General features: G+C 60.5%; 2 non-coding genes across 2 annotated transcripts; both read right to left on the reverse strand.

Moving 5' to 3' along the window:
- Positions 1-729: 729 nt before the first annotated feature.
- LOC142792994 (5.8S ribosomal RNA) lies at positions 730-882 on the reverse strand. The gene has a single exon (XR_012891358.1). It is a non-coding gene; the product is annotated as a 5.8S ribosomal RNA (ribosomal RNA).
- Positions 883-2601: 1719 nt separating this feature from the next.
- LOC142793002 (small subunit ribosomal RNA) lies at positions 2602-4416 on the reverse strand. The gene has a single exon (XR_012891366.1). It is a non-coding gene; the product is annotated as a small subunit ribosomal RNA (ribosomal RNA).
- Positions 4417-12500: the final 8084 nt, after the last annotated feature.

Genomic DNA, 12500 nt, shown 5'->3' on the forward strand with positions numbered 1-12500 from the left:
AGTTTTTTGAACGGGACGGGAACTGCGAAGCACTTAGACCGACGGCGGACTACGACGAGAACGCCTTAAGCTTCGCCAACGTTTCGCCAACTCGTGCGGGAGACTTTTTCCGCTTCGCGGCAAGTCGTCGCGCCGTGCTCTCCGCATCAACCGCGTACGCAGCGAACCGCAAACGTCGGGCGCAGCCTCCTCACCTCCCTGCGCTTTGCGCGCGAACGTTCCCTGTTCGCGCGGCAAAGCCTGGAGGAGGCACGGCCCCGCAGCGTGTTCGAGCGCCCGGTCTACGGGACACCCTGCTTACTTCGAGGGCAACAAGCGCAACGCAAGGCTGCGATCTCGCGCACTTTGCGCACGGCTGGAGAAGCTTTGCTGGCCGGCTTTCGCTCCTCGTGTTTACCGTGCGTTAAAGTTGCGCGTCCGTGGCTCTCGCAGCTCTTGCGCGCCCGGTCGCAGAGAGGAGTACGCAACCTCGACCGCACTTTCCCTGCAGGCTTCCTTCCGACTCGAAGTCCTGCGGCGGTCTCAACGAGGTGCCACATCCTCAATGCAGTCGGTCGCCCCCGTTTCGGTTGGGCTCTGGCACGACGGTCGCCACCGTCTCGCCCTTGAGTGGCCGCTGTTGGCGCTCGCTGTGAGGTGTTCAGCGTGCTGTCCGTGTTGCCGACGCGGTCAAAACGAGTCGACGGCTCACGTTCCCTTGTGCGCCGAAGGCTCTCTTGATATGTGATCCGACCCTCAGACAGACGAAGCCAAGGGAAGACCCAAGGCCGCAATGTGCGTTCAAAGAATCAGTGCTCAGTGTGTCCTGCAATTCACACCAAGTCTCGCAGCTGGCTGCGTTCTTCATCGACCCGAGAACCGAGTGATCCACCGCTTAGAGTCGTGAAAAAGTGTTTGTTCAATTCCGTACAGTCAAAACCAAACGTTTCTGGCACTCGGCCAAACAGTGGCCAAGAAGGGCGCTTTTCAGCGCACGCTTGGACTCCAAAACTCTGCCGCGCCTTTTTCGGCTGCCGCAAATCGAGCAAACGGTGTGTTTCGGACGGCGTTTCGCTTCCGCTACTTGCGAGTGCTTTCGTGGTCCACCCCTCTATAAATACTCGGGAGGCGTCGAAGCCGGTTCTCCAAGCCGGACCCGTAGGTATCGTTGTGTGCTCGCTCTCATTGGCCCGCCTAACCAGAAAATGCCTGCGGTACACCCATTTGGATAAGAGTGCACGCAGATGCGGGCCTCGACGGCTACACATTTCCTCGGGCGGCCGCCTCCCGGCCTCCGTGGAGCGCGGGATGCACGGTCCCATCGACAAGCCTCTCCCGTTTTTACCGTGGCGTCGCGGTTCACCACGGCGGGCGGGTCGGTCTCCTCCGCATAAAAAGGGGGACCCCCGCTTTTTGTTCCACGAAATCGCACAAGCTTTTTTCGCATCCACGGTTTGCCACCGCACACCAAAATGCCGATCCGGCTGCCTACTTTAGCCAACAGGTGGAGCCAGGCGCGCCGTACTTGCGCGGCACTTCCCACGTCCACCGAAGTCGGTGCCAAGGACCACTTTCGGCGCCGGAGCCGCGTACGAGCCTACTCGAGGCGGAAGAACGAAGCCAGCAAGGGCCTGGCCGCAAGTGCGTTCAATTGTCGGGACGTCCAAGTCCCTCGTTCTTCCGTGCTTCCTCTTTCGGCAAGTCGTTGCGGCACCTTCCCAAAGCGCGCAGACCCGCTAATCGCGACGAGCGCGACGTGGCCGTGCCGCCTTTCCCTCGGCAGCAAGCAAAACGCCTGGCAACGTCGACGCTCCCCTAACCGCGATCTCGCACCGTGTTTCGTGTGGCGAATTCAAAAGCCGGCCGGCGCTGCTGCAACCATTACGGTCGGTACGCATACGCCGCGGAGGGCGGGACGGTCATCGGAGCGTGCGGTTCCTCCATCGAGTACTGCGCACCTCGGCCGTCGCATCGCCGTGCCATGACCGGCCGCGCGTCAACGCGAACCGGTGCCAGCGAGATCCCTCGCCTGCAAGAACCGACCGGCAGCCTCCGTCACCCGAGGACGCGGAGGCGCTTGCCGCGGACGGCGGGACGGTATGCACTGGTGCACAGCGGACCCGTCACATCGCCAGTTCCTTGACCGACCGCCGACGCTTGTGCCGTTCCTCTCGTACTTGGCAGTCGCCGCGCGATTGTCGGGTCTCGTTCTTGCACGCTCGAACGGTCGGGAGGGCACTCGGCTGGCGTTTCGGGAACGCGCAGCCTCGCCTTCTACCGACGTAACCACGACTCGCCGTTCGCGCTCCGCCGCTCCTGTTTACAGTACTAGGCGGTCCCGCAGCGGTCGGGTCGCGCATTTCGAGCGCTTCGAGCCACGGTGCAGTGGCGGGTCGAAAGCCGACCTATGAGTGCGTTGCGCCGTTTGTACCCGCGTCCGCCACCTGGCCGACCGTCCAAGGTCGCGGTGTTGGCGTCCGCTGGGCGCAACAATTTGTCACGGGGTGCCGCTCCACATTCAGGCAGCCCCGTGGGGAAAAGCCGACCCCGCGTCCAAACGGGGTCAGCGGCAGAAAGTGTCGGGCGCAGACGCAGCTGAGGCGCTCACCCTTCACAATCCGTTAATGATCCTTCCGCAGGTTCACCTACGGAAACCTTGTTACGACTTTTACTTCCTCTAAATGATCAAGTTTGGTCATCTTTCCAACAGACCGGCGCAACCGAAAGGCCGCGCCGGACATCGGTCCGAAGACCTCACTAAATCATTCAATCGGTAGTAGCGACGGGCGGTGTGTACAAAGGGCAGGGACGTAATCAACGCGAGCTTATGACTCGCGCTTACTGGGAATTCCTCGTTCAAGGGGAACAATTGCAAGCCCCTATCCCAATCACGAAAGAAGTTCCACGGGTTACCCAGTCTTTTCAGACAGGGATAAAGACACGCTGCTTCCTTCAGTGTAGCGCGCGTGCGGCCCCGGACATCTAAGGGCATCACAGACCTGTTATTGCTCTGTTTCGTGCGGCTAGGAGCCGCTTGTCCCTCTAAGAAGGTTGTAAGGTGCTGGGAACCCCGCACCTATTTAATAGGCTAGAGTCTCGTTCGTTATCGGAATTAACCAGACAAATCGCTCCACCAACTAAGAACGGCCATGCACCACCATCCACCGAATCAAGAAAGAGCTCTCAATCTGTCAATCCTCCCAGTGTCCGGGCCGGGTAAGTTTTCCCGTGTTGAGTCAAATTAAGCCGCAGGCTCCACTCCTGGTGGTGCCCTTCCGTCAATTCCTTTAAGTTTCAGCTTTGCAACCATACTTCCCCCGGAACCCAAATACTTTGGTTTCCCGGAAGCTGCCCGCCGAGTCATTTGAGTAACTCAGGCGGATCGCTGGTTGGCATCGTTTATGGTCAGAACTAGGGCGGTATCTGATCGCCTTCGAACCTCTGACTTTCGTTCTTGATCAATGAAAACATTCTTGGCAAATGCTTTCGCAGTAGTTCGTCTTGCGACGGTCCAAGAATTTCACCTCTAGCGCCGCAATACGAATGCCCCCGTCCGTCCCTCTTAATCATTACCTCGTATTCCAAAAACCAACAGAACAGAAACGAGGTCTTGTTCTATTATTCCATGCAAGTTTATTCAGGCGACTCGCCTGCGTTGAGCACTCTAATTTTTTCAAAGTAAAAGCACCGGCCATCTCGAGGCACACAATGAAGTGCACCAAGAAAGAACCGGCATGATGTTCAGTCCGAGCCGTCGCATCGGGTAGATGCACTACTCGTCTGGAACTGAGATCCAACTACGAGCTTTTTAACCGCAGCAGCTTTAGTATACGCTATTGGAGCTGGAATTACCGCGGCTGCTGGCACCAGACTTGCCCTCCAATTGATCCTCGTTAAAGGATTTAGAGTGTACTCATTTCAATTACGGGGCCTCAAAAGAGTCCCGTATTGTTATTTTTCGTCACTACCTCCCCGTGCCGGGAGTGGGTAATTTGCGCGCCTGCTGCCTTCCTTGGATGTGGTAGCCGTTTCTCAGGCTCCCTCTCCGGAATCGAACCCTGATTCTCCGTTACCCGTAACAACCATGGTAAGCAAGTAACCTACCATCGAAAGTTGATAAGGCAGACACTTGAAAGAAACGTCGCCGGCTCGTGGCCATGCGATCAGCACAAAGTTATCCAGAGTCACCACACAATACGGGCCGAAACCCGATCGATCTTGGTCTAATAAAAGCACCCGTTACCCAAAGGGCTCCAGGCTCACTGCATGTATTAGCTCTAGAATTGCCACAGTTATCCAAGTAGGAAGAAACGATCTAAGGAACCATAACTGATTTAATGAGCCATTCGCGGTTTCGCCTTATTTCGGCATGTACTTAGACATGCATGGCTTAATCTTTGAGACAAGCATATGATTACTGGCAGGATCAACCAGGTAATCGTTCGACTGCGCGTCCGTCCTCGCCCTCGGCGGGCCGGACGCAGTCTGTGTGCGGCGGAGGCCACCTTCAGGCGCCCCAACACGCTTATTTTGCACTCCGAGATGACGGCGTTCGAGCTCGCTACGGCACAACCTTCCCGAAAGACGAGTGGGAGCCGTGCGGCAAGAAGCACGTTCATGCTCGCTCTTTTTCGTTGCATCGACTCGGTCGCGCCGTGCGGGTTGCCCAAGCCCGCTGCACTGTCGGTGGACCGGCCGGAACTAGCAACGGAGCCGAGACTGCAAAGCCGCCAGACGACGGGTCACGCCCGCGTCTTCGGCGCTTTCGCATCTGAATCGCCCGAGGACGACACGGAACACACCTCGATATCGTGGTAAAACGGCACCGTCCGACAACCAGCCCCTAACGCATCAAGCGGATGAGGCTGCAGACGACTGCCGTGGATTCCCCTGGAGCAGACCCGAGGACACGCTTGACGAGGCCGAAGCCCGCCGCATATCAGACACCCGGTCGCTTTCGCGTACGCCGCTCACGAGAACCCCCACATAATAGCAGCGATAAGTACCCAGACCTCCTTGGGCCCTAATACGAGCGTACTCGAGAAAATTTCACCGCGGGTGTGCCCCGAAACGTGTGGCATGTTGAGCGTGCCACAAGTCTACGTCGCTCTCAAACCCGCCGAGGTCGTAGAATTTGCGACCCTACTCACGAAATTCCCACCGAGGATACGGCCGCAAACGTACCGCACCTTGGGTAGGCCACGAGTTTGTGCAACACTACGCTGACGGCACAGCACCGAGGTCGTGCGCGCACGCACGGGAAAATTCCGCCGCGGTTTCTGCCGAAAACGTGAGGCACCACGACTCTCCGCAAGTTCGCGTCGACTGCGAAAGACCGAAGTCGTGAACGACGTGTCCGCTACTCGCCGCCGACACGCTGGACACCAAACGTACAACGACTCGACGGCGTCGTAGAGGCCCACGACGCGGTTTTCCTTAACGACGTCTCGGCGTGGCACCGACAGGTTAGAACGGCCGACCAACGTTCCCTGTCCGCCGTTCGGCTCAGTCGAAGGGCTCGGCGACTTCGGCAACGCTGCGAAGCCGCACGGTGACGCACGCCATGTCCCCATTTTTTTTTTTCTTTCTGCGTCTGCCGGGGTGCCCCTATAATAGCAGCGATAAGCACCCAGACCGCCGTGGGTCGCTCGCCCCGGCTGACGTGGTTTTTCGTACTCCTGCGGCGGTCGCCGTCAAGCACGTCCAAATACGCTACTTTCGTGGGCGCATTCACGCTCTTTCGCTTCGCCGGAGTGCCAGCACTCACTCTGCCAAAAACGGCGAACATCCGAGCGGCGGTTCCCACTTTTGCGTCGGCGTCGCAAACCCCGCCCCGGCAGACGAGGTTTGCCGTACTCGTGCGACGGTGGCCGGCGGGCACGTCGAAAGACGCCGATATCGTGCGCGAATTGGCGCACCTTGGCTTCACCGGAGTGCCGCCACTGACTCCTCCAAAAACGGCGAAGATCCGAGCGGCGCTTCCCACTTTCGCATCGGCGTCCCGAACTCCGCCCCGGCTGACGCGGTTTACCGTACTCGTGCGACGGTCGCCGGCGAGCACGTGGAAAGACGCCGATATCGTGCCCGAATCGGCTCCGTTCGGCTTCGCCGGAGTGCCAGCACTGGCTCGGCGAAAGACGACGAACATCCGAGCGACGGTTCTCACTATTGCGTACGCGTCGCAAACCCCGCCCCGGCAGACGCACTTTGCCGTACTCGTGCGACGGTCGCCGGCGAGCACGTAGAAAGACGCCGATATCGTGCCGGAATCGGCCCCGTTTGGCTTCGCCGGAGTGCCAGCACTCACTCGGCCACAAACGGCGAACATCCGAGCGGCGGTTCCCACTTAGCCGTCGGCGTCCCGAACTCCGCCCCGGCAGACGCGGTTGCCGAGCTCGTGCGACTAGCGACCGCGAAGCCGTCTCGCGACGCCGCTTTCGTGCGCGGCTCCCACTGCGACCTGGGTCACCCGAGGTCGACGAGCAAAAAAGAATGTCGAAAAAAATTTTTTTTTTTTTTGCGTCTGCCGGGGTGCCCCTATAATAGCAGCGATAAGCACCCAGACCGCCATGGGTCGCTCGCCCCGGCTGACGTGGTTTTTCGTTTTCCTGCGGTGGTCGTCGTCAAGCACGTCCAAACACGCCACTTTCGTGGGCGCATTCGCGCTCTTTCGCTTCGCCGGAGTGCCAGCACTCACTCTGCCAAAAACGGCGAACATCCGAGCGGCGGTTCCCACTTTTGCGTCGGCGTCGCAAACCCCGCCCCGGCAGACGAGGTTTGCCGTACTCGTGCGACGGTGGCCGGCGGGCACGTCGAAAGACGCCGATATCGTGCGCGAATTGGCGCACCTTGGCTTCACCGGAGTGCCGCCACTGACTCCTCCAAAAACGGCGAAGATCCGAGCGGCGCTTCCCACTTTCGCATCGGCGTCCCGAACTCCGCCCCGGCTGACGCGGTTTACCGTACTCGTGCGACGGTCGCCGGCGAGCACGTGGAAAGACGCCGATATCGTGCCCGAATCGGCTCCGTTCGGCTTCGCCGGATTGCCAGCACTGGCTCGGCGAAAGACGACGAACATCCGAGCGACGGTTCTCACTATTGCGTACGCGTCGCAAACCCCGCCCCGGCAGACGCACTTTGCCGTACTCGTGCGACGGTCGCCGGCGAGCACGTAGAAAGACGCCGATATCGTGCCGGAATCGGCCCCGTTTGGCTTCGCCGGAGTGCCAGCACTCACTCGGCCACAAACGGCGAACATCCGAGCGGCGGTTCCCACTTAGCCGTCGGCGTCCCGAACTCCGCCCCGGCAGACGCGGTTGCCGAGCTCGTGCGACTAGCGACCGCGAAGCCGTCTCGCGACGCCGCTTTCGTGCGCGGCTCCCACTGCGACCTGGGTCACCCGAGGTCGACGAGCAAAAAAGAATGTCGAAAAAAATTTTTTTTTTTTTTTTTGCGTCTGCCGGGGTGCCCCTATAATAGCAGCGATAAGCACCCAGACCGCCATGGGTCGCTCGCCCCGGCTGACGTGGTTTTTCGTTTTCCTGCGGTGGTCGTCGTCAAGCACGTCCAAACACGCCACTTTCGTGGGCGCATTCGCGCTCTTTCGCTTCGCCGGAGTGCCAGCACTCACTCTGCCAAAAACGGCGAACATCCTAGTGGCGGTTCCCACTTTTGCGTCGGCGTCGCCAACCCCGCCCCGGCATACGCGGTTTGCCGTACTCGTGCGGCGGTGGCCGGCGGGCACGTCGAAAGACACCGATATCGTGCGCGAGTCGATGCTTCTTGGTCTCGCAGGAGGGCCGCCACTCACTCCTGCAAAAACGGCGAAGATCCGAGCGGCGCTTCCCACTTTTTCGTCGGCGTCGCAAACCTCGCCCCGGCAGACGCGCTTTGCCGTACTCGTGCGACGGTCGCCGGCGAGCACGTCGAAATACGCCGATATCGTGCCCGAATCGGCCCCGTTTCGCTTCGCCGGAGTGCCAGCACTCGCTCGGCCAAAGACGACGAACATCCGAGCGACGGTTCCCACTATTGCGTACGCGTCGCGAACCCCGCCCCGGCAGACGCGGTTTGCCGTACTCGTGCGGCGGTGGCCGGCGGGCACGTCGAAAGACGCCGATATCGTGCACGAATTGGCGCTCCTTGGCTTCACCGGAGTGCCAGCACTCACTCGGCCAAAAACGGCGAACATCCGAGCAGCGGTACCCACTTAGCCGTCGGCATCCCGAACTCCGCGCCGGCTGACGCGGTTGCCGAGCTCGTGCGACTAGCGACCGCGAACGCGTCTCGCGACGCCGCTTTCGTGCGCGGCTCCCATTGCGACCTGGGTTACCCGAGCTCGACCAGCAAAAAAGAAGGTCGAAAATTTTTTTTTTTTTTCTGCGTCTGCCGGGGTGCCCCTATAATAGCAGCGATAAGCACCCAGACCGCCGTGTGTCGCTCGCCCCGGCTGACGTGGTTTTTCGTACTCCTGCAGCGGTCGCCGTCACGCACGTCCAAATACGCCACTTTCGTGGGCGCATTCGCGCTCTTTCGCGTCGCCGGAGTGCCAGCACTCACTCTGCCAAAAACGGCCAACATCCGAGCGGCGGTTCCCACTTTTGCGTCGGCGTCGTAAACCCCGCCCCGGCAGACGCGGTTTGCCCTACTCGTGCGACGGTCGCCGGCGAGCGCGTCGAAAGACGCCGATATCGTGCGCTAATTGGCGCTCCTTGGCTTCTCCGGAGTGCCGCCACTCACTCCTCCAAAAACGGCGAAGATCCGAGCGGCGTTCTCCACTTTCGCATCGGCGTCCCGAACTCCGCCCGGGCTGACGCGGTTTACCGTACTCGTGCGACGGTCGCCGGCGGGCACGTCGAAAGACGCCGATATCGTGCCGTAATCGGCCCCGTTTGGCTTCGCCCGTGTGCCAGCACTCACTCGGCCAAAAACGGCGAACATCCGAGCAGCGTTTCCCACTTTCGCATCGGCGTCCCGAAGCCCGCCCCGGCAGACGCGGTTTGCCCTACTCGAGCGACGGTCGCCGGCGATCACGTCGAAAGGCGCCGAATTCGTGCACGAATCGATGCTTCTTGGTCTCGCAGGAGGGCCGCCACTCACTCCTGCAAAAACGGCGAAGATCCGAGTTGCGCTTCCCACTTTTTCGTCGGCGTCCCGAACTACGCCCCGGCTGACGCGGTTTACCGTACTCGTGCGACGGTCGCCGGCGGGCACTTCAAAATACGCCGATTTCGTGGGCGCATTCACGCTGTTTCGCTTCCCCGGAGTGCCAACACTCACTCTGCCGAAAGCGGCGATCATCCGAGCGGCGGTTCCCACTTTTGCGTCGGCTTCGCAAACGGCGCCCCGGCAGACGCGCTCGTGCGACGTACTCGTGCGACGGTCGCCGGCGAGCACGTCGAAAGACGCCGATATCGTGCTCGAATCGACCCCGTTTCGCTTCGCCGGAGTGCTGCCAGTCACGGCGCAGAAAACGGCGAACAAGTGTTTTTTTTTTTTTTTTCCTAGAATTTGTGTTATAGAAGGCACATTTGATATCGGACGATAATTTTCAACTTTATCACGCGCACCGATTTTCGTGTAGAGGTTTGCAAGTTTATGGGAATTTCTCCACTTGGAATAATGCGATTTAGTAGTACTACGAGAACTTCATGGATGTACTCAAGGGTACGGGGCAAGTCAGTTACGTCAACACCTGCAGATTTTTTACACTTCAAACTGAAAATTGTTGGTTGTGAGTCCTCGTGTGATATTAAAGGCCGATTCGCTAACACATAGAACAAAGAAAGAAAGGAAGAAAAAACGCCCGCGCTCGCTCAAGAAACCTGGGTTCGCAACAAGTGGCAACAACAAGCAACCGAGCGAGTGCGCCAAAACCCGTGGCGGCCGAACAAACGCGAAGTCCCAACCGCGTCAGCCGGGGCGGCACGGGACAGGAAAAATCACTTCAGCCGGGGCGGCGGGGCACCGAATAAACCTCGTCACCTCGTCGCAGGATAAAAGAGGAAACAAAAAGTCTAAACAGCGTCTGCTGGAGCGAATGCGTAATAAAACAACAACAACAACAAAAAAAAAAACACCCGCGCTCAAGAAGTCTGCAATCACCACAAAAGGCGACTGTGACCGAGCAGCGTCAGCCGGGGCCGTGCGGAAACGGAAAAACCGCGACTACCGGGGCGTCGAGGCACCGAAAAATCCACTTCAGCCGCGGCGAAAAAAAAAAACAAAAAGAAAGACGGAGGGGGGGGGGGGGGAACCACGTCTGCCGGGGCGAAGGAAAAAAAAAACGCGTCTGCCGGGGCGAGCCCGGGTGCGGCACCACCGGGAAAACTGTGGCAAACAGACATGGCGATCGAGTGAGTGGGCCGCCAGCCAGGCTCAGCCAAAAAGTGCAAAGTCCGAACTGCGTCAGCCGGGGCGGCAAAAACCACGTCAGCCGGGGCGGCGCAAAAAACCGCGTCTGCCGGGGCGGCACGAAACCGCGTCAGCCGGGGCGGCGCGAAAACTGCGTCAGCCGGGGCGAAAGAAAAAAAAAAAAAAAACGCGTCTGCCGGGGCGAGCCCGGGTGCGGCACCACCGGGAAAACTGTGGCAAACAGACATGGCGATCGAGTGAGTGGGCCGCCAGCCAGGCACAGCCGAAAAGTGCAAAGTCCGAACCGTGTCAGCCGGGGCGGCAAAAAACCGCGTCAGCCGGGGCGGCGCAAAAAACCGCGTCTGCCGGGGCGGCACGAAACCGCGTCAGCCGGGGCGGCGCGAAAACTGCGTCAGCCGGGGCGAGCCCGGGTGCGGCACCACCGGGAAAACTGTGGCAAACAGACATGGCGATCGAGTGAGTGGGCCGCCAGCCAGGCTCAGCCAAAAAGTGCCAAGTCCGAACTGCGTCAGCCGGGGCGGCAAAAAACCGCGTCAGCCGGGGCGGCGCAAAAAACCGCGTCTGCCGGGGCGGCGCGAAAACCGCGTCTGCCGGGGCGGCGCGAAAACTGCGTCAGCCGGGGCGAAAGAAAAAAAAAAACGCGTCTGCCGGGGCGAGCCCGGGTGCGGCACCACCGGGAAAACTGTGGCAAACAGACATGGCGATCGAGTGAGTGGGCCGCCAGCAAGGCTCAGCCAAAAAGTGCTAAGTCCGAACTGCGTCAGCTGGGGCGGCAAAAAACCGCGTCTGCCGGGGCGGCACGAAACCGCGTCAGCCGGGGCGGCGCGAAAACCGCGTCTGCCGGGGCGGCACGAAACCGCGTCAGCCGGGGCGGCGCGAAAACTGCGTCAGCCGGGGCGAGCCCGGGTGCGGCACCACCGGGAAAACTGTGGCAAACAGACATGGCGATCGAGTGAGTGGGCCGCCAGCCAGGCACAGCCGAAAAGTGCTAAGTCCGAACTGCGTCAGCCGGGGCGGCAAAAACCGCGTCAGCCGGGGCGGCGCGAAAACCGCGTCTGCCGGGGCGGCACGAAACCGCGTCAGCCGGGGCGGCGCGAAAACTGCGTCAGCCGGGGCGAGCCCGGGTGCGGCACCACCGGGAAAACTGTGGCTAACAGACATGGCGATCGAGTGAGTGGGCCACCAGCCAGGCTCAGCCAAAAAGTGCTAAGTCCGAACTGCGTCAGCCGGGGCGGCAAAAACCGCGTCAGCCGGGGCGGCGCAAAAAACCGCGTCTGCCGGGGCGGCACGAAACCGCGTCAGCCGGGGCGGCGCGAAAACTGCGTCAGCCGGGGCGAAAGAAAAAAAAAAAACGCGTCTGCCGGGGCGAGCCCGGGTGCGGCACCACCGGGAAAACTGTGGCAAACAGACATGGCGATCGAGTGAGTGGGCCGCCAGCCAGGCACAGCCGAAAAGTGCCAAGTCCGAACTGCGTCAGCCGGGGCGGCAAAAAACCGCGTCAGCCGGGGCGGCGCAAAAAACCGCGTCTGCCGGGGCGGCACGAAACCGCGTCAGCCGGGGCGGCGCGAAAACCGCGTCTGCCGGGGCGGCACGAAACCGCGTCAGCCGGGGCGAGCCCGGGTGCGGCACCACCGGGAAAACTGTGGCAAACAGACATGGCGATCGAGTGAGTGGGCCGCCAGCCAGGCACAGCCGAAAAGTGCTAAGTCCGAACTGCGTCAGCCGGGGCGGCAAAAACCGCGTCAGCCGGGGCGGCGCAAAAACCGCGTCTGCCGGGGCGAATGCAAAAAAAACAAAGAAAAAAGCCCGCGCTTAATCAAAAGAAAACAAAGAAAAAAGCTTGCGCTTAATCAAAAGAAAACAAACAAAAAAAGTTCGCGCTTAAGCCTGGCGGTGGAACCACCGGGGCAAACAGACCTGGCGATCGAGTGAGTGGGCCGCCAGCCGGGGTGAGCCAAAAAGTGCAAAGTCGGAACCGCGTCAGCCGGGGCGGCGCGAAAACCGCGTCAGCCGGGGCGGCGCAAAAACTGCGTCAGCCGGGGCGGCACGGAAAAACGAAAACCGCGTCAGCCGGGGCGGCACGGAAAAACGAAAACCACGTCAGCCGGGGCGACATCAAAATGAGGAAAAAAAAAAAAAACTGCCTT

The sequence above is a fragment of the Rhipicephalus microplus genome, unplaced genomic scaffold (assembly GCF_043290135.1).
Source record: "Rhipicephalus microplus isolate Deutch F79 unplaced genomic scaffold, USDA_Rmic scaffold_267, whole genome shotgun sequence".
In the NCBI taxonomy this organism is placed as follows: domain Eukaryota; kingdom Metazoa; phylum Arthropoda; class Arachnida; order Ixodida; family Ixodidae; genus Rhipicephalus; species Rhipicephalus microplus.